The sequence below is a fragment of the Jatropha curcas genome, chromosome 2 (genome assembly GCF_041381405.1).
Source record: "Jatropha curcas cultivar XTBG-Jc1 chromosome 2, XTBG_Jcur_1.0, whole genome shotgun sequence".
NCBI lineage: Eukaryota > Viridiplantae > Streptophyta > Magnoliopsida > Malpighiales > Euphorbiaceae > Jatropha > Jatropha curcas.
In genome coordinates, this window is record NC_143152.1 from 23,121,173 (window position 1) to 23,140,794 (window position 19,622).

At 37.9% G+C, this 19,622-nt stretch overlaps 2 pseudogenes across 1 annotated transcript; both read right to left on the reverse strand.

Moving 5' to 3' along the window:
- Positions 1 to 644: 644 nt before the first annotated feature.
- On the reverse strand, positions 645 to 4,536 carry LOC105636347 (phosphatidylinositol N-acetylglucosaminyltransferase subunit A-like; annotated as a pseudogene). The gene is made up of 8 exons (XR_016319388.1): positions 4,459 to 4,536; positions 4,007 to 4,112; positions 3,411 to 3,903; positions 2,807 to 2,916; positions 2,444 to 2,625; positions 1,123 to 1,201; positions 847 to 963; positions 645 to 752 (listed from the first exon to the last, which is right to left on the reverse strand). The product of XR_016319388.1 is annotated as a phosphatidylinositol N-acetylglucosaminyltransferase subunit A-like (transcript).
- Positions 4,537 to 4,865: 329 nt separating this feature from the next.
- Positions 4,866 to 8,529, reverse strand: LOC149498423 (uncharacterized; annotated as a pseudogene).
- Between the last annotated feature and the right edge of the window lie 11,093 nt (positions 8,530 to 19,622).

Sequence of the window (19,622 nt, forward strand, 5' to 3'; positions counted from 1 at the left end):
TCTGAGTTGAATTTAAAGAAGTTTTACTCTTTGATCTAAAGATTTGAGTTGAATTTGTTAATCCATATGTGTTTCTAGGTTTCAGGTTTAAGTTTATGGGATATGACATGATTTTTTTTTTCATTTTTATTTTATTTTTCAAATTCTTTACGGATAAAATTTGTGTCGTGGACACAGGTAAAAGCCCTAGTCTCCATAAGTGGGCGATTATCATTAAGATGGACCAGTCATTTCAATTGTTTATTTATTGTTCTTCTAAAAAATTATTTATTTATTCAGCTTCCACGTTATTTTGAGCCACATCAGTTATTTTTATCCAAATCAGCATATTTTACAATATGTCATAGACATCAGTCCGTCTATATAGACCAAAGACACTAATTTATATGATTTAGACAGTTAATTGTAAATATTTTTTATTCAGTTATTAAAATAAAAAAAAATTTTAAAAGTTTAGATACTAAATTTATAATTATCTCAAAAAGAAAAGAACTGTCTATTGTACAATAGTCATTTTCTATTAGTAAACGAATCAAAAGGAATGAAATAATCCATTCCATCCACATCCACAATTGCTCCTGAAGGTAATTAATGCGACAATTAGCCCTAAATTGTCTTTATAATCTTCTGTTAAAACATCAGTGTTACCATGAAAATCGTTCCAAAAAATTTTGATTGGGACATTTCAGAGCACGGTCATATACAATCTCTGTCCTTTTGGCAACGTCATGCCAATTGTAGAGTTTCTTCATCTAATGTGAACACTAAACAAATATTCGGCAATTGCACAAGTTGTAAAAAGATCAAAAGAAATAAAAGTAACCACAAATAATTCCATTCACCTACACGATCATGCATAACTTGTGGGTCAATTCTTGGAAGAATACAAATTGCTTTTCTGATTGCTTGTACCACATCACCAGGATCTGGTTCTGCAAGTACAATCATGTCATCTGGTAGAACCTACATGGAGAGAAAAGTTGATTGGCTACATTATTTAGAATTTCTAGAAATTCAATCACACCAGCATGCAACTAGCTAAACCTTTAAAACTATTGACTATCAATATTTATATTAATGAGATTGAAGAAAAAAGCCTCATGATACATGCTTCAGGGACACCTCTACTAGTGTACTGACTGCCAATAATCCACAACTAGTAGCCTCCAATATTGCTATGCAAAATGCTTCTGTTAAAGAACTGTCCATAGTGAAAAACATGAGACAGCAAAAAAGGACAAGACATAATTCAATGGATGACTAAAGGTGAATTCAAGAAATAGACCCTCTGTCCAGAAAATTTCCCATGCATTATACTTTTTTTGAAAAAACTTAAAAAGGCTCAATTGAAACCAAGCATAAAGAAAAGAATCCATATAGATAAACCAAATTAGATTTGGAGTATGGCTTAGTTGAGTAAGTTGATCCTGGTTTTGAAAGGGAGGTCCTTCTCATGATAAAATATAGTCATGCTAAGTCTAATTTGGCGTGTTTGTCCGATGGGTGTCCAGGAACTTAGGTTGTCAGTTAATGCTAAGTCCACCCCAAAGCTTTACTAGAGTTAGTAGATGCTTTATACTTGATCTTAGTCACATCATTCTTTTGTAAGTTCTAGTTGCATTTCTAGCTTGCAACCAAAAAGTATTTAAAATGGGATCCACACAAAAACAAAGAACTGCTTATAGTATAAGTATCAAAGGGCTCAATATACCATATCTGAAAATGACAAACACTTCCAGATGGCAATTGCCAAAATCTCCGTAAAATGTTGAAGTCCAGTTATTGATTATAAACATTTATTTAAAGGACAAAGGTAAATTTCTATCAAAGGAAAGAGATACATAGAAAGAAACAAGAAACAAACTCGATAATCATGCAGTATAGAAGCTGAGGGCCAGAGAATTGAAGTCTTTCACCTTTCTTTAAGAAGAACTACCATATGCCTACTTACTTGACCTGTTTATTTGCGACAATACCCCTACCAGCTATGACCAATTCCAGTTGTTGCTATACCATTTATATTTGCATAAAAGACCTAAATGTCCATGAAAAAGAAAGATTAAGCCTATAACAACCCCAGCAAGTTCTTATGACCATCAGTTAAATCTATCAGCGCATTCTGGAATTTAATTTAATTTTCATGTTGAAGAACTCTGATTTCAATATTATCAAACTACCAAATCAAATATTCCTTCCGTCCCATATATATAGGCTTATTTTCTTTTTTCGTTTTTCTCAAAATATAGTCTTATTTCACTTTTAAAAAGATCATTTATTATTCAATTTCTTAATATACCCTTATATAATATACATCCATAATCCAATTGTATATACATCAATATTTAATATTATAAAGGAATATTTTTGAAAAAAACTAAAAAAAAATATATAATTTAACTATACTAATTAGTTTTTTTTAATCTATGTGAAAGTCAAACTAGACCTATATATACATATATTGTACCGAGAAAGTAGTATAAAATATATTCAAATTTGAGAATCTTTCCGAACACGAGCATGTGGCACAGCACCCAGCATTTCAACTTGATCTTGAAGAGAATGCTTCTCCCTCATCTCTTCGAACCGCACGCGTTTAGGTCCATCTCCACCAACAACAAAATGAACCTTAACACATGTTTCTCAATGAGATGATGAGAGCACAATAAATAGAAAGATAATGAAATTCACTGCTGAAAACTGTATTCCCACATGAAGATAGCTTATAAATATTTTTTAAGTAAGAAGAAAAAGTATCTTTAGACTGAAATCAACAAGCAGGGACTAAGCCTAGTTACAGACCCAAGACCATATCTAGTTCATATAGAGAAAATCCATTCGCATTATCAAGAGGTACTTGGTCACATTCCCTACTTGTTCCACAAGCGGAAATGGGATTCAGATCCATGACAAAGCAACCTTACCATTATACCAAGATTAAAAAATAAGTATTGCACATGGAAAATAAGTTCTCAAATCTCCATGACAAAAGAAAAAGATGTGAAAATTTTAGTTCTCCCAATATAAGACCTTATTTTTTACAAATTGTCCATGAAAGAGTTGTGCATTTTCTTTAGCCGATTCACAAAGCTTAGGGCTGAGCATAAGTCGGAGATGACCGGAAGACCGACCTGACTGACCAGTCCTGTTCGGTTTTGATTTGGTTTTCAACAGAAGTAACTGAATGGTTTTCACTTTCATTCAGTGGCTAACTATTTTGTTTCTAACCAAAATAGTTAAAAAAACTCCCCAAACTAACTGAACCAAACCAGACCAAACCAGTTCGGTTTGGAGTCAGTTTCAGTTATTCTGCTGACAGGTTCGATTTCAGCCGCCAGTTTTCTCCTCATAACAGTTTCTGTTTGATTTGGTTCAGAAACCGAACCAACTGTTGCACGACCCCAATCAAGCTCATGTCCTAAAGCAGTGATGGACAATTTCAATACCACCAAGTCGCTCTAGGGAAGGCTTGAACATTGCAGTGTCAACAGCATCTGGTATCACAAAGACCTTTCCTGGAGGAAGACCTGATCGTAGCACCGCATTTTCCTTCCTTGTGTGAGAAACACACATGGCCTGAGTTACATCCGCTAAAGTAAACTGCAATACCTTGTTCATGTGGATGCTTCCAACATCAGCAAAACCGTAAAGTGAATGGTCAGCGAAAACGACTTGTAACCCATAGTACGTGCATGCATCAAAGCTTGATGACATAGAGTTGAGAACGCTTGATGACCATGCACCATTGATATTTTTTCTCGTCCTTATAATTGGAAGTGTCCAATAAAAAGTTGGTAAAGTGTTCTGCATAAGAAATAGTCTCCATGGTACATAGTAAACTTTCAGCCCACCAGTCATGTATCTGACCACAGCGCGATTACCACAAGCATGCGTCATAACCACCACCTGAAAATTTATGTGTTTAATAGTTTACGCAATCAACAATCTCTAAAATGAAAGAAATCAATTTGATGCTGCTCTCTGGCAGACAGAAGGCTGAACCTCTGACCTTGTGACCAAGCTTTAACAGGAACTGAGAAAGGTAATAAATGCGGTTTTCCACACCACCAAAGTTGGAGTAGAAAAAGTCTGAAACCATCAAGTCAATCACTACCCTGCAGCAAAAATAATCTTCTATTAATGACAAAATCAGCAATTATCCATGAGGCAAGAGTACGAAAGACGTGGATATAATCGAGTATTTTACAAATGAAAGGAAACACTAATAATTAATAAGTCATACACAGATAATAACAATAATAGTACTCTAAAATTGTCACAGTTTTTGTCACACAATACTTGGAACTTTTTACTTGATTATCAGAAAGAGAGTTTCAGAAGCGGTGGAAACCGGCTATCAGCACAAATCTAGAATCTTAACTTGTGCAGAGTTAGCCCAACAGGAGTAAAAATAGCTGCAGAATATATTATTAAAACAGAGAAATTCTTGGATACACTCACTACATGTCCATCCTCTCTGTAGTAAAAGAACTGATATGAAGCTATATGAAAAATGATTGAGAAACTGGAATATATTGGACTTGGAAGCACACAACTTCTTATTTACTGCTGAATATTTATAGAAGAAAAGAAACATCACTACTTAACAACTACCGCAAATAATCTGAAAAAAATTTGAACTATTCTCCTATAATTAAGCAACAAGTAAATCATGCTTAAAGACTTATTCCAAAAAAAAAAAAAAAAAACTGTAAAGACTTAGTCAAATACTCAAGGCAAATTACTAACAATCTCCTCCTTGCCTTAGTATTTGCATACACCTAACTTGTTCCTTAACTCTTCGAATCTTGCTTTAGGAAGACCTTTGGTTAAAATATCTGCAGACTGTTCCTCTGTTCTGCAAAACACTAGCTTGATTTCTTCTGCTTTTCCCTCAAGTGATAGAGCCTGATGTCAAAGTGCTTAGTTTTTCCATGAAAAACAGGGTTTTTTGAGATTGCAATAGCAGCTTGGTTGTCAACAAAAATCTCTGTTGGATCATTTTGCTTTATCTGCAAGTCTTCAAGTATTTTTCGGATCCAAATTGCTTGATTCATTGTAGCATTTGCTGCAATAAACTCTGCTTCTGCTGTGCTTTGAGCAACAACCTCTTGCTTTTTTGAACTCCATGCGAAAACACCTGAGCCAAAGCTGAAACAAAAACCAGTTGTACTTCTCATATCATCAGTAGAACCTGCCCAATCACTATCAGAAAAACCTTGGAGCTGAAAATTTTTAAGGCTATAATATTTGATGCCATAATCGGTTGTGCCCTTCAAATATCTTAAAATACGCTTAGCAGCTACAAAATGAACTTTACTAGCACAATTCATAAACCTTTATAGCAAACTTACGGCAAAAGTTATGTCTGGTCTTGTGGCTATGAGATACATCAAGCCATTGATCAACCTGTTGTACAACACTTCATCTACCTTTTCAGCTCCATCTTCTTTACTGAACTTCTCCTTCAGATTCATTGGTGTGCTAATTTCTTTGCAATCTTCCATGTGAAACTTCTTAAGAATTTCCTTTGCAAACTTCTGCTGGTATATGAAGACTTCATGAGGACTTTGTTTCACCTCTAGGCCCAAAAAATAAGACAACAAACCAAGATCTGTCATCTCAAAAACTTTGAACATATCAGCTTCAAATTCATTCACCATTTTTTCATTGCTTCCTATAACAAGCAAATTGTCAACATAAACAGACACTACAATTATGTTAGCATCTGATTTCTTCACATGTAAAGTGGCTTCACTTGGACTTTTCACAAATCCAAGACTTTGAAGATAATCATCAACTCTACTGTACCAGGCCCTAGGAGCCTGTTTAAGGCCAGAAAAAGCCTTCTTCAGTTTGTAAACTTTCTCCTCCTTACCCTTGACTAGAAATCCCTCAGGCTATTCAACATAGATTTCTTCTTGAAGGAAAACATTTAAAAAAGCTGGCTTAACATCCAGCTGATAAAGTTTTCAATCTTTTTGCATAGACAAGGCCAGCAACATCCTTATAGTATCCAAACGTGCAACAGGAGCAAAAGTTTCTGAAAAATCTACCCCGAAGACTTGATTGTACCCTTTCACAACTAATCTGGCTTTATGTTTGTTTAGAGAACCATCAGCATTGAGTTTGGTCCTATAAGCCCATTTCACTCCAATGATCTTTCTATTTTGAGGTCTGTCCACCAATTACCAAGTGTCCTTCTTCTCAATCATTTTTAGCTCATCTTTCATGGAATCTATCTATTTGTCATCCTTCATTACTTCATTGAATTCTGCAGGCTTAAAAACAGCAACATTACTTCTTGCAAAGACATCAGACAATGATCATGTGCCACGAACTGGAACCTCATCTATATTGTCATCAAGTTCTTGAGAGAATTCTGGAAATTCTCTTTCTATTGGCTCCTCCCAAATCCATTGCTTGTCCTCCATAAATTTTACATCTCGACTTACAATAATTTTCCCATTTTGAGGTTGGAAAATTCTGTAAGCTTTAGAGGTGCTACTATATCCAACAAATACACCAGGTTCTGCCTTCTTATCAAGTTTATCTCTCTTCACCTGTGGCACATAAGAAAAACATAGGCAACCAAAAATTTTGAGATTTTGTAAATCTGGCTTATAACCAAACCAGGCCTCAAATGGTGTTTTGCCTTCAATAGATCTAGTCGGGAGCCTATTCAATAAGAAGACTGCAGTACTTGATGCTTCTGCCCAAAGATTTTTTAGCAACTCCTTTTCATAAAGCATACACCTTGCCATCTCCATGATGCTTCGATTCTTTCTCTCACTTACGTCGTTCTACTGGGGAGTGTAAGGAGTTGTGAGTTGGTACTCAATACCTACTTCTTCACAAAATTTGTCAAAAGATGCATTTTTGTACTCTATTCCATTGTCAGATCTTATTGTATGTATCCTGCAATCACTTTGATTCTCCACCCAACTTTTAAATTTCCAAAATATACTAGCAACCTCAGCTTTGGATTTGAATAAGTAAATCCAACAAAATCTAGTGTAATCATCAATAAATCTAATATAGTACTGATTACCATTTAAAGATGATGTTTTCTGAGGTCCTCTGACATCTGAATGCACTAGCTGCAGCTTGTGTGAGGCTCTTCATGCTGTTCGAGGAAATGGTTTCCTGACTTGCTTTCCATATTAACAAGCTACACAATCAGCTAGCTCTTCTTTGAGTGGTGGGACCCCTTTCACAAAGTCATCTTTCTGCATATACAGTAATCCAGCATGATGAAAGTGTCCCAACCTTTTGTGCCATAGCTCTGCATTGCTGAAGTGACATGCAAGTGCTGCTTGGCCATTCTCCAACAAATTCAGAGCAAAACTCTTAAACTTCATCATCACCTTAAAAACATTTCTGCCCATTGCATCCTTAATAAAGCGCCACTTATCCTCAAAAAAGACTTTGTAGCCTTTTTTAAGAAGTTGCCCAACACTCAACAAATTTCAATCAATATCAGGCACATACAAAACATCAGAGATATGTTTCAAACTTGTCAAGCTCTCAATTTCCACTGTGCCTTTTCCTTTGACTAGAATAAGCTGGCCATTTCCAATCCTTACTTTAGAGATAAAAGTCTTATTTATCTCTATGAAGAGAGTTTGATCATTGGTCATGTGATTAGTGCAGCCACTGTCTATCAACCAAGAATCACCTGAGTTGTTCTTAGCTGCAAAACATGTCGCCACAAAGAGTTGTTCTTCACCATTTTCTTCTATATGTGCTTTTGCTACTTCGGACTGTTGGGATTTGCACACTCTCTCCATGTGTCCCATGATGCCACACTTTTTGCACTTAATGTCAGGCCTCCACCAACACTTCTTAGACTGATTGTTCGACTTTTTGCAGTGTGTACAAGGTGATCCAACACCTTTGTTGACATTGCTGGACTTGCTGCTTTTATATTTCTCCATGAATTTCTTGTCTTTGCCTCATGAACTTTCAGACTTGGGCTTCAAAGCATCCTCCACAGTTCCTTCTTTTCTCATTATTCTTCTTTGCTCCTGAGCTTGCAAAGTATTAACCAACTCTGCCAAGGATATGCTTAACAGATCCTTAGACTCCTCTAGTGAAAAGATTTTTGACTCATATTTCTCAGGAAGAGTGACAAGAATTTTTTGGATAATTTTGTCATCAGAAAAATCCTTACCTAGCAGCCTTACTTTGTTGACAATGCCCAGTAACTTGTCCGAATAATCCTTAATTGTTTCCAACTCCTTCATCTTTACCATCTCAAATTCTCTAATCAAGTTGAGAATTTGCATGCTCTTGGTTCTTTCATTGCCCTGGTACTCCTATTTGAGATAATCCCATATGGCTTTGGCTGAATTCAGGTTCATGATCCTAGTAAAAATGGTGCTTGAAACAGCAGAGTAAAGACAAGATATGGCTTTTGACTTCCTTATGATTTTTTATCTATGCCATCGTTGGATTTTCAGGCAACGGTTGAACGACGTAATCTTCTCCTACAGCCTCCCAAAGATCCATAGCATCAAGGTAGACCGTCATTCTAACAGCCCATGCTTGATAATTTTAGCCATTAAAAACGGGTGGAGCAGCATGATGGTTGAAAGCTGATTGTGTATCACTCTCCATTTTCACAGGTCCCTCAAGATAATAGCTCTTGATACCAATTTGTAGTAAAAAAACTGATATGAAGCTATATGAAAAATGATTTAGAAACTGGAATATATTGGACTTAGAAGCACACAACTTCTTATTTACTGTTGAATATTTATAGAAAAAAAGAAACATCACTACTTAACAATTACTGCAAATAATCTAAAAAAATATGAACTATTCTCCTATAATTAAGCAACAGGTAAATCATGCTTAAAGACTTATTCAAAAAAAAAAAAAAAAAAGCCTGTAAAGACTTAGTCAAATACTAAAGGCAAATTACTAACACTCTCTTACATTTACGTGGGATCCGCTCCCATAATTTCAGTGAGAAACCCGCATCAATGTCAGAACAAGGTGCAATATTTACATATGCACTGTGTGTAAATAATTCCTCATTCAGACAGGGGAAAGCTCAATAAATTACAACGCAAATGAGTTTAAATAGCATATACCGAGAAAACTTATGATCAATCATTATTAGCAAATGTAAACATTTCTTAGAGGGAAAGAAGGAGAATGGGAAAGGGAGAGAAGGAAGAAGATTTTGTATGTGAAAGTAAACAAAACCTTATGTCAAAAACAAAATATCGCATTTCATTGGCTTCCTATTGTGAACCCCTATCCCAAATGTCATAGACATGTGAATGCATATGATTAAGGACAGAAATACACGTGAGTGTGTGAGTCGCCACCTTGTTTAATTATTTTAGGGTAAACTAGGAAAAAACCCTGAGTGACTCCAATTTTAATTAACCTAGTTACTAGATTAATTATCCCAATGTTTAAGGCACAATCTACGAACCCGAGGTGGATCCCGAGACTATGTCATGCTGATTAACTAACCAAAAAGAGTGAATGCTTTGCAAGGTGAATGATGTAATTGGACCAAATGAAATGTTTAAGTGATTTCGACTTGCCGCTCGGGGTTAAATCCCTAATGTGCCTACGTACTTCCGTTTGAATGGAAGATCAAAGTCAACGTAGTTCGATATGCCTTCTTTGAAGGGCTTTGAAGGTGTATGCTTAATGCATGAGTGTGTGTATGCTTCGTGCATGTTTGTTTATGCTTTGTGCATGAGTATGTATGCTTTGTGCATGAGTGTGTATGCTTCGTGCATGTTTGTTTATGCTTTGTGCATGAGTATGTATGCTTTGTGCATGAGTGTGTATGCTTTGTGCATTTTGTTTAGGCATTTTGCCAAAGATTGATTGATTTTTAGGCATGTTGCCAAAAATGTTGATTTTAATGGCTTTTAGCCAAAATGATTTTGATTTAGGCAATTGTTGCCAAAAATGTTGATTTTAGGCGATTTTCGCCAAAATGGTTGATTTTAAGGCCTTTGGCCAAAATGTGTTGTTTTAGGCAATTAGTTTGCCAAAATGTGCGATTTAGGCTTTAATGCCACGATTATTAATTAATCGGGCGTTCGAGCTTAATCATAATTTATTGTCGAAACGTGATTGATTAAGGCTTTTAGCCACAATTATTGATTAATTGGACTTAAGCCGGATTTGTTGAAAATAAGGCAGTTGAACCGTAGTTATTAATTAACTAGGCTCTTTAGCCAAAATTGTCGGATTTAAGCTTATTACCACGATTATTAATTAACCGGGCATTTAGCTTAAATTCATTTACTTGAGGCAATTTGTTTGCCTAATGATGACATGGATGCATTTATGCAGTTGTAAAATTATTAGGAGTAGAAGAGAAGCATGCATGAAGTGCTAAAATTAAATAGGCAGAGTTTCGTTTACGTACCTGATTTAATCAGAAACCGCTTCTTAACTCCAGATTAAGCTCCTTGTTTGGGAATTAATTAATTTTAATTTGTTTAATTTTAGTGTCCAAATATCACAACAAAAATGCAATAAAAATTAAATTAAATGCAAAAAGCGGTAAAGAAATCGCAAGGAGCGTGGGAGGGAGAAAGATCGTACTGTAGCAGGCGTGCTTTCCTCCATTTAAAGAGTTTCACATACCATGTTATTCCCCTGAGCCTCAAAATTTGAGTATTCACAGTTGCCCCCCACTGGCTATCATAAAAATGATTTATGAGAGCTAGTGGCTGTCTGAAGGAGCAAATTTTGAGGATGGGCAGAGGAGGAAACCTCGCCGCTGTTTTTTTTTTTTTTTTTTTTTTTTTTTTTGAGGACTTAAAAAGAAGTTTTGCCTCTTAGAGGACTTGAAAAGAGAGTTTGCCTCTTAATGAGGGCTTTAAAAGAGATTTTGCCTCTTAATGAGGGCTTGAAAAGAGATTTGTTTTATTTATTTATTTATTTATTTATTTTTGAGAACCAAGGGTCCACCTAAAGTCGAAATGATCAAATGGTCAAATGGCTTGGTTTTGGATGACAAATGGTTGGTTCTTGGTTAGGGTTTCACCCTGGGTTGTGTATGTGTTTTTTTTTTTTTTTATTTATTATAATACTTGCCCCTGAATCCGACTCGGAGGATTTTGCCCCCTGCTTGAGAGAATTGATGCCCTTATTAGCTGAAATAGAATTTCTTCTTAATGAAAGACTAAAAATTCTATGATTACTTCTGTGATGGGAGAATGGTGAAGGTTCTTATCACTTCTTGCCCCCAGAATGGTGCTGACCATGGAATACCTCAAAACCTTGGTGTTGTACTTGTCCAATCGATTGAGGAATCAAAGAGAACAAAGCCACTTATATGACTCGAGAAAATGGACAATGTGGATGACATCGCTCGCCTGAAAGGATCGAAGAAACGATGGCCCGAGTGGAGACGAGGTATTAAAGAATTACCTCTCAACGATTATGTTTGACATTTTTTAGGGTCTTTTTGGAAACCCCGGGGATTGAATTGACATTTTCCTCTCTCTCTTTTTTTTCGAGGAATGACTCAAAGAGTAATGCTTTCAAAATGAACTTTTGAGAATGACTCGATTTTTGTGACTCGTAGTGGAATGACCACTGGTGATGGAGACTCGATTTAGAGACTCGATTTAGACTCAAATTTTTCTTGTAGTGAATTTTGACTCGAAGGGATTCAGTGGTTCCTGGAAAAAATGATTTATATACTCCTGAGAAGACCTTTGAAAGCACTTTTTTTTTTTCTTTTTGCCTTAACTTTTGCCTAGTAGCCGCCCTTTCGGGTCTTCGACTCTAGCAGGCTCTTTGCCCTAACTTTTGCCTAGACCGCCCTTTCGGGTTTTCAGCCTAGCGGGCTCAATTCTTGCCTGAAGCCGCCCTTTCGGGTTTTCGACTCCAGCTTTTATTTTTCTTTTCTTCTCTTTTCTTTATTATTTTTATTATTATATTTTTTTTTATTGGCAAAGAGAAAATGCTTTTTATGATGCAGACTTATGTTTGTGACCGCGCCTTTGTGGCTGCCTACGTATCTCCAAGAACTCTTCGGGGGATGGGGAGAATCAGGTCTTTCATAGTTCCTTCTGGGATGCGAACTTCATGCTCGGCTGGTGCGGAATTCATCTCCAACTTGATGTTAGTGCGAAATTCCTTTCCGTCTTGGTGCGGAATTTATTTCCGACTTGGTGCGGAATGACTTGCTGTTGGGGCAAAATTCAATTCCGACTTAATGCTGATTGTGGAATTCATTTCCGATTTGATTTCTTCGGGATTCCTTCCCAGCTTGATGTCTTTGCGGGAGTCCTTCCCGGCTGGATGTTGATGCAGAATTCATTTCTGTTTTGATTTCTTCGCAGGATTCCTTCCCGGCTTGATGTCTTCGCGGGATTCCTTCCCGGCTTGATGTCTTTGCAGGATTCCCTTCCCGACTTGATGTTGATGCAGAGTTCATTTCTGACTTGATTTCTTCACGGGATTCCTTCCCGGCTTGATGTCTTTGCAGGATTCCTTCCCGACTGGATGTCTTTGCGGGATTCCTTCCCGACTTGATGTTGATGCAGAGTTCATTTCTGACTTGATTTCTTCACGGGATTCCTTCCCGGCTTGATGTCTTTACGGGATTCCTTCACGACTGGATGTCTTTGCGGGATTCTTTCCCGACTTGATGTTGATGCAGAATTCATTTCTGACTTGATTTCTTCGCGGGACTTCTCCCCGGCTTGATGTCTTTGCAGGATTCCTTCCCGGCTTGATGTCTTTGCGGGATTCTTTCCCGACTTGATGTCTTTGCGGGATTCTTTCCCGACTTGATGATGTTGAATCAACTTATTGACTCGAGCTCGTATGATAGTGATGACCCTAGGCGAATCTGATTTTGTTGTCGTAGTGGTTTTACCACGGGTTGACTGAAATATGACTTGTATTCATCACAAAGAGTTTTGAATACCCACATTGTGGTGGTAACTTGAGTGGCTTGAGTGTTGAAGAAGCTTTTATGCTTTGAGTTTATGGCTTCGCCATGTTTGAATTCTTGAGGTTGATTTGGTTCCTTTTCTTGAACTTTATCTTCCTCTGAACTTGAAACTTATTTTCTCAATGGTTCTCCTCTCCATAAGGAATTTTGAGGAGACTCTTCCTTTTCCTTGTTTTGAGAAATGATCCTTGTTTATAAGGACACTTGTACTTGTGCCATGCTTGGCGCTTGATTTTCAAGGTGTTTGTTGTCTTCCAATTTGTGGAAATGACTGCTCCTTTTATGCTGCTTTTTCAAAATGTGAGCAGCCGCTTGATCTTTGTCCTTATGGCTGAAATGATTAGTCATCTACCCTTGATGGGCTTGAATTTAACGGAGAGCTTGCAGTTGACCCATTTTTTGACAACTTGATTTCCTGTAGCTTTGTCCTTGATTTCTTTCTTTTGTGCAGAAGTTCCTTTTGACCCGTTTTTTTCTTTTGCTTGCTTAGAAGCAGCCTTTCCATAAAGAATTTCGAGGCAACTTGATTCTGAGATGATTTGAGTAGTGTATGGATAGCATTACGACTTCGTGCAGACCCAACCCAATTCCAAGCATAACTTCTTTATTCTGTTGCTTCAAAATTCAGACACCTCGCTATCGGAGCATCTTCCATTCTGGGGTTTTCGGAGAAACCATTCTGGCCCTAACCCCTTCAATCGGCTTTGCCTCGGTACTGTTTGAAGTCTTGCGTACCCTTTGCTGGATCCTTTCCATGATTACCCTTCAAAACTCCCCCTTTGATGGTGCTTCTTAGGATGCCCCCAGCTTTGATTGATGCAGAGCAAATGAATGCATTTTTCTTTGCCAATTTTTATTATCTTTTTTTTTTTTTTTTATCATCATTCTTTTTTTTTTAATTTTTTTAATTTTTTAGTATTTTTTATTATTATTTTTTTTTTCATTTTTTTTTTGTGCTTTCACAAGAAAGGATAGAGAAAGAGTATAAGCATGATTGGAATATAAACTGATCCCTTTTTATTGATAAGACAAAATTTGTGTACAAAAGACACTTAGATTTACAAATGAAAATTTGAATAGAAATGAAAATGAAAAGAAAAAAAAAAAAAAAACTAGACCCTAAAAGATAGACTCTAGGTGGACTGTGATGGACTAGGATTGGGTTGACTGTAGTGACTTTTTTTCTTCTCGATGCTTAAATCGATCAGACAGGTTGTTGTTGGTCTTGAACAATTCTTTTGTTCTTTTGGAGGTTTGATCTCGACCTTCTCAGACACAAACTTCATTCATTTCTAAGCAAAGTTCGAAAAGATCGAACGATTCTTGTTCAGCAATTTGTTTTTTTTTTTTTTTTTTTTTTTTTTTTTTGCATTAATCCCATGGTTAGGCAAGGGATTGGTTGATGTTCAGCTTGCTCTTGGGGATGATGGACCCATTGTCAACCAGGTCTTGTAGACGATTTTTCAAAGTCCAGCATGATTCGGTCTTATGCCCATGTCCTTGATGGTACTCACAGTATTCATTGGCTTTGAAATTCCGGGGCAGGGGGTTTGGTAATGGCCTTGCTTCTAAGGGCTTCAGTAAATTTGCTTTCATTGCTTCTCGGAATACCAAAAGGATTGGCATGCCAAGATCAGTATATTGCCTCCTTGGCTGATTGTTCCCCAAATTCCCAACACATAAAGGATTTGTGGGGATTATACTGGCTATTTCATTTGTCTCACTGGACCCAGCATGATTCTGCTTCTTGTATGAGTCTTCTTTGAGCTGACCCAACTGGATTAAGTCTTCCACCTTAGTTGCAGTCGCAATGAGCGATTGGAACGTAGGCAAGTACTGTGTTTGAAGCTGTGACTGGTAGACAGGCAGTAAATTCTTGATTATTATGTCAACTTGTTCCTGTTCAGAGGGTCGGTTGATCATTTGAGCAGCTTTGGCTCTCCACCTCGAAAGGAATGAGGAGAAGGGCTCATTGTTCTTTTGTTTAGTGGTTTTTAGCTCCCTCCGGGTAATATCCACTTCGATATTATAATGGTATTGCGTGTTGAAAGCATTGCATATGTCCTCCCAATTCTTCATTTTGGAACGATCTAAGCTTACAAACCATCTTAATGCAGCACTAGTCAAAGATTGCTGAAACAACTGAGCAAGGAGCTCGCTGTTCAGGCCAAACAGGTTGAGGGCACCCACATACATTTTCAGGTGCATTTTGGGACAAGTGGTTCCGTCAAACTTATCCATGTTGGGCATCTTGAATTTTGTAGGTAATCTTGCTTCGGGGAACAAGGACAAGGAGTCCATGTCCACCACTTCCTTGTGTGTCTTAAGGGCAGTGATTGACCTTTCCAACAATTCCAGTTTTTCTTTCATTTTCTGAGCTTCCAGCTCAGAAGCAGTTCTGGAGGGCATGTCATCCAGGTTAAGGGTAGGGTTTGTCGGTTCAGTACCAGGTCCTTGATTGGAGGTAGCAGGTCCACTTTCCCCAGCGGAAGCCCCATTTCCATTATCCATACCTAGTTCAGCTATTAGTGCACTCCTCTGGGCAGCCAATGCTTCATTCATTCTAGCCTCCATTCTGGCTTCCATTTGTTCCATGAGGTTTTGGATGTCAGACAGTGATGCCATTGGTGCAGTTGGGGTTGTTGGACTTATGGGTGAGAGCTCAGTTGGTGTTTCGGGTACGGGTGGTCTTTAGAGGGGTACCTGTGAAAGGACATAGTCAAAATGATTAGACTATCCTATATAAGGTGTTTTCATAGGGTATGTGAGACAGTGTGAGGTAGAGTAATGTTGGTATGCTAGGACACCTAGGATAGGACCCAATGGGATGTGATATGTAAGGTAGAGTGCTTAGGGCTGGACACCTCGACTTTTCGAAAGGCCCTAAATTCTCAAAGAATTTTTTTTTTGGGCCTTAGGGGCCAAAATGTGAACTTTTGGGCCTTTGTGGCCAAATTGGGAATTTTTGGGCCTTTGGGGCCAACATGTGAGTTTTTAGGCCTTTGAGGCCAACATGTGAGAATTTTTGGGCCTTTAGGGCCAAATTGAGAATTTTTGGGCCTTTGGGGCCAAATTGAGAATTTTTGGGCCTTTGTGGCCAACATGTGAGTTTTTGGGCCTCTGTGGCCAAAATGTGAACTTTTGGGCCTTTGAGGCCAAGATGTGAACTTTTGGGCCTTAAGGGCCAATATGTGAATTTTAGGGCCTTAAGGGCCAAGATGTGAATTTTAGGGCCTTAGGGGCCAAGATGTGAATTTTCGGGGCCTTTGGGGCCAAATTGGGAATTCTTGGGCCTTTGTGGCCAAAATGTGAATTTTTGGGCCTTATAGGCCAAAATTGGAATTTTTGGGCCTTTGTGGCCAAAATGGGAATTTTAGGACCAAAATGTGATTTTCCAGGACTTAGGGACCAAAATGTATGTTTTCAGGTCTTAGGGACCAAAATGTGAATTTTCAGCTTTGAAATGAAATGTTTTTTTTTTTTTGTAAGAGTCTTTTTTTTTTTTTTAATCATTTTCCAGACCCTCTTTTTTTTTGTGAAGTATGGGATGAATGCGTGAATGCGCACAATATCAAAACATAATTCATTTTAATGGAATGATTCAGCATCATTGGGTGCATATAGCCTTAAAGGATAGGTTTTATAGGCTATGACACAAATAGAGAATTGGCTTATTAAAGGACCCTTGAACCTTGAGTAAGGATATACCTAACCACATGTGAAACAAAGAGTTTCGCGTGGGTCCAACGGTACGCATACTCATGGGCCACCCCCAAAAGGATTAGGGACGGTTTGCGGTAACAGGGAGGACGCTTTGGCTGTCCGTCGACATAATCAAAGAGACCTGCCGATCAGCGCTACTTGCTATCCAGACTCAGAAGTTTGAACAGAGAGAGAAGAAATTCATTTGAAATTCATTTTTTATGCAATGGAGAAAAAGATTCTCAATCGTGCAAATAAATCAACAAGTTTTAATGTATTAATCACACTTTACGATTAAGTCAAAATTTCCTGATCAAGTATTCTTAAAGAAAGAACACTCGATTCGTGCTATGATATCCTGCAAAACAAGGCACAACAAAATAATACCCTAAAGAAGGGCAGGTTAGTTTACACAGCAATTGTAGTCCACTTTTATGCAAAAAGATTACATAATTAATCATCCCCAGTGAAGTCGCCAAACTGTGAACCCCTACCCCAAATGTCATAGGCATGTGAATGCATATGATTAAGGACAGAAATACACGTGAGTGTGTGAGTCGCCACCTTGTTTAATTATTTTAGGGTAAACTAGGAAAAAACCCTGAGTGACTCCAATTTTAATTAACCTAGTTACTAGATTAATTATCCCAATGTTTAAGGCACAATCTACGAACCCGAGGTGGATCCCGAGACTATGTCATGCTGATTAACTAACCAAAAAGAGTGAATGCTTTGCAAGGTGAATGATGTAATTGGACCAAATGAAATGTTTAAGTGATTTCGACTTGCCGCTCGGGGTTAAATCCCTAACGTGCCTACGTACTTCCGTTTGAATGGAAGATCAAAGTCAACGTAGTTCGATATGCCTTCTTTGAAGGGCTTTGAAGGTGTATGCTTAATGCATGAGTGTGTGTATGCTTCGTGCATGTTTGTTTATGCTTTGTGCATGAGTATGTATGCTTTGTGCATGAGTGTGTATGCTTCGTGCATGTTTGTTTATGCTTTGTGCATGAGTATGTATGCTTTGTGCATGAGTGTGTATGCTTTGTGCATTTTGTTTAGGCATTTTGCCAAAGATTGATTGATTTTTAGGCATGTTGCCAAAAATGTTGATTTTAATGGCTTTTAGCCAAAATGATTTTGATTTAGGCAATTGTTGCCAAAAATGTTGATTTTAGGCGATTTTCGCCAAAATGGTTGATTTTAAGGCCTTTGGCCAAAATGTGTTGTTTTAGGCAATTAGTTTGCCAAAATGTGCGATTTAGGCTTTAATGCCACGATTATTAATTAATCGGGCGTTCGAGCTTAATCACAATTTATTGTCGAAACGTGATTGATTAAGGCTTTTAGCCACAATTATTGATTAATTGGACTTAAGCCGGATTTGTTGAAAATAAGGCAGTTGAACCGTAGTTATTAATTAACTAGGCTCTTTAGCCAAAATTGTCGGATTTAAGCTTATTACCACGATTATTAATTAACCGGGCATTTAGCTTAAATTCATTTACTTGAGGCAATTTGTTTGCCTAATGATGACATGGATGCATTTATGCAGTTGTAGAATTATTAGGAGTAGAAGAGAAGCATGCATGAAGTGCTAAAATTAAATAGGCAGAGCTTCGTTTACGTACCTGATTTAATCGGAAACCGCTTCTTAACTCCAGATTAAGCTCCTTGTTTGGGAATTAATTAATTTTAATTTGTTTAATTTTAGTGTCCAAATATCACAACAAAAATGCAATAAAAATTAAATTAAATGCAAAAAGTGGTAAAGAAATCGCAAGGAGCGTGGGAGGGAGAAAGATCGTCCGTCAACACAGACAGGGGTGTCAAAAATGAAGGGGGAGAGGCCATTTTATAGGCCAAAACGGGTCGGCCGCCGGCGGTCCGGCGGCAGGTGCCGCGGTGCCGGCGGTAGGTGCCGCCGGATGTCCGGCGGCAGGTGCCGCCGGCGATCTGGCGGCATGTGCCGCCGTTGCCGGCGGCAGGTGCCGCCGGTGCCGGTGGCAAGTGCCACGGTGGCCGGAGCCACCGTGCTCGGCCGCGGTTACTTGGGCTTTTTCACTCCGGAGGAGTTTTCGGGAGTTTCGGGTCTCCGAAAAATATTTCGGGACCTGTTCCGTGATCGTTGCGACATTCCGGACGTTTTAAGTACCATATTGGCATACTTCGAGTAAATGTCCAAAATGGCCTTCGGTCCGGTCGAACAGTTTGCACAGTTGCTGTAGCAAAGTCAAATTTACTGTAGCAAAGTCAAAACAAATTGCATGGTACTGTAGCAGGCGTGCTTTCCTCCATTTAAAGAGTTTCACATACTATGTTATTCCCCTGAGCCTCAAAATTTGAGTATTCACACCTATACAGTTAGAAAATTTTAGACAATGGATTTAATATCAGTCATCCCATTCGCGTCCTCTACAGTCAGATAATTCTTAGATAATGATTTTGAACAACAGTCATCGTGCTGCTGTAATGGAGTATCAGGTGTCAATGCTGTCAAACCTGGCGTATAATAAGCATGTTTTTCATGATATTGCTTGTTATTTGCCTAGTACAAGTAACACAAGGGCCACAACAGCTGTTGCCACTATTGAGGCTCAAAAGAAATCAGCCAGCTCCATCCCCTGCATCCCCCTGCATTTGCAGTCTGGTCGAACCTCGAACTAAGACTCTCAGTTTTTATTCAAATCACATCCTTCAAAAATCTAATTGCAGAAAATTGAGGCTAGATTTCACTTAACTTCACTTAGTGAATAAGCAAAAATCAAACAGGAGCCTTTTAACATTTTCCTCAAGTTAATTTGGACTTTCGTGTTTTTTACTTGTTTTTTGGTAATTTGTTGATCAAACTTCAAGCGTTTGATTTATGCCAATATATACGGTGGATCCACTAATACCATCCATTACTTGGCTCAAACATTCCATAATATTAATGAATTCTTTCAATATATTTTTCAATTTTTTTACCAAA